Source organism: Sardina pilchardus, chromosome 6, assembly GCF_963854185.1.
Source record: "Sardina pilchardus chromosome 6, fSarPil1.1, whole genome shotgun sequence".
NCBI lineage: Eukaryota > Metazoa > Chordata > Actinopteri > Clupeiformes > Clupeidae > Sardina > Sardina pilchardus.
Window position 1 is genome coordinate 6,243,454 of NC_084999.1, and position 2,500 is coordinate 6,245,953.

Sequence of the window (2,500 nt, forward strand, 5' to 3'; positions counted from 1 at the left end):
GTATGTGAATGTATGTATGTGTGTCTATGTGTGTGTGTGTCTGCTAACACTGTCTCAGTCCCCCAACGCTCTCTCCTTCGTGCCCCGGCCTCCCAATGGGCTGCTGTGCTCTGCGCTGCTCTGCTCTGCGCTGCTCTGCTGTGCTCTGCTGTGTTCTGCTCTGCTCTGCTGTGTTCTGCGCTGCTCTGCTCTGCTCTGCTCTGCTGTGTTCTGCTCTGCTCTGCTCTGCTCTGCTCTGCTCTGCTATGCTGCGCTGCTCTGCTCTGCTCTGCTCTGCTATGCTGTGCTCTGCTCTGCTCTGCTCTGCTGTACTCTGCTCTGCTGTGCTCTGCTGTGCTCTGCTCTGCTGTGCTCTGCTCTGCTGTGCTGTGCTCTGCTCTGCTCTGCTCTGCTGTACTCTGCTCTGCTGTGCTCTGCTGTGCTCTGCTCTGCTGTGCTCTGCTCTGCTGTGCTCTGCTCTGCGCTGCTCTGCTGTGCTCTGCTGTGTTCTGCTCTGCTCTGCTCTGCTCTGCTCTGCTCTGCTCTGCTCTGCTCTGCTGTGTTCTGCTCTGCTCTGCTCTGCTGTACTCTGCTCTGCTCTGCTATGCTGCGCTGCTCTGCTCTGCTCTGCTCTGCTATGCTGTGCTCTGCTCTGCTCTGCTCTGCTGTACTCTGCTCTGCTGTGCTCTGCTGTGCTCTGCTCTGCTGTGCTCTGCTCTGCTGTGCTGTGCTCTGCTCTGCTCTGCTCTGCTATGCTGCTCTGCTCTGCTCGGCTCTGCTCGGCTCTGCTGGGAGCTGGAGGTTTGGGAGCCTCTGGATGAACTCTGGAGGAGAAAAATGCTTTTGATGCTCCTGATGCAGCGCGATAAGTCCCCTCCGCCACCGCCCATCTCATCTCATCTCATCTCATCTCATCTCATCTCCCGCCGCAAATCTGGACCGGCCGCTCCACTCCGCTCGGCCCTCACGGGCGTGACGCTCGGGGAGGGTGTGTGGGAGGGACGGAGGAAGGGAGGCAGAAAGATGGAGAGAAAGAGGGGGGGGAGGGGAAGGTGGGGGTGTGGCGGTGGGCGGGGGGGAGAGATTGCACGTAACAATGTCGAAGTGAGTGAGTGTATGTTTATATGTGTTGTTGTGTGTGAATGAGTGTATGTGTGTGTGTGTGTGTGTGTGAGTGTGTTTCCCACCAGGAGCAGATGTGCAGGCAGATGTCTGAGCACATGTGTACGTGTGTATGTGTGCTGTGTGTCTACGTGTGCCTGTGTGCATGTGTGTATACCTACAGTATCTGTGTGTATGTGTGTGCTCATGTGTGCCTGTGCCTATGTGAGGATGTGTGTGTGCTTGTCTGTGTACAGTATGTATGTGTGTGTGTGTGCGAATGTGGGAACAGGAATGGGAATGCTGAGCGGGAATCTCCGCTCCTCTGGTCAGTGTTTTTTTTCCCATGCCTCCCAGCTCGCTCCAGATCGCCGGTGGTCCTCCTCTCCTCTCCGCTCCGCTCCGCTCGTCCCCATCCTCTCTCCTCTCCCAGTCCAGCTACCCACTTTTCCCAGCCGGCCTGGCCACCACAGCACCCCCAATACCCCCCCCCCCCCCGGACACTGTTTGGGTTGGGGATGGGGGGGCATGGTGGGAATGGTGTGTGTGTGTGTGTGTGTGTGTGTGTGTGTGTGTGTGTATGGGGTGGGGTGGGGGGTGTTGTGCTGCTTTACAAGCAGGAAGTCAGGGGGTCAGAGGTTATCCGGTCGCAGTGTGTGAGACAATACACAGACCCTCCACACTGAGATGTAGAGAAGAGGCTGTCATGCCTTGAGCCTCTATTTTTCCCCTCTTACTCTCTCTCTCTCTCTCCCTCTGTTTTTCCCTCTCTCTCTTTCTCTCTCCCTCTCTTTTTCCATGACCTGAGATTCCCTCCAGAGTTCCGCTGGAATGCTGGGAGATGATGATGTCATTCCACTCGCAGTCGCTGTGGTGACTCCGGACCGGCACGAACCTGGATCACATCTCTCTCAGAACCCTCAGCGTTGGGGACACGCCAGAAATATGTGTGCGTCTGCGTGAGTGTGTGTGTGTGTGTGTGTGTGTATGTGTGTGTATGTGTGTGTGTTGAATATTTTCTAGTGATATAGGGTCCTGGCAGATGACTGTAGAAATCTGGGTCAGATGATGTGTTTCTGATGGAGCGTGTTTAGGTTGTCTCCAGCGTACTGTAGGTAATCAGGCTGGCCGCTTCCCTACCCTGCCTGGCCTATAATTAGGGCCTGTGACTGGATGGTCCATTGAGCAATGGCATTTATCTGGACTTGTTTGGTCAACAGATAAACAGTGCTCATCAGTTTATTTGTGCTCTTGCTTGCTTTGCGAGTGTTTGGGAGAAACTTTAACCTTTGTGTGATACAAAGGAGGCCCTACCATAAAAAAAGAGTGTTGACTTTCTCTGGGCCATCTCGGTCTCTGTCGACTTCAAAGGCCCTGCTGGGCTTGGTCTGTGGGCTGAGGCTTAATGGTGCAATTCATT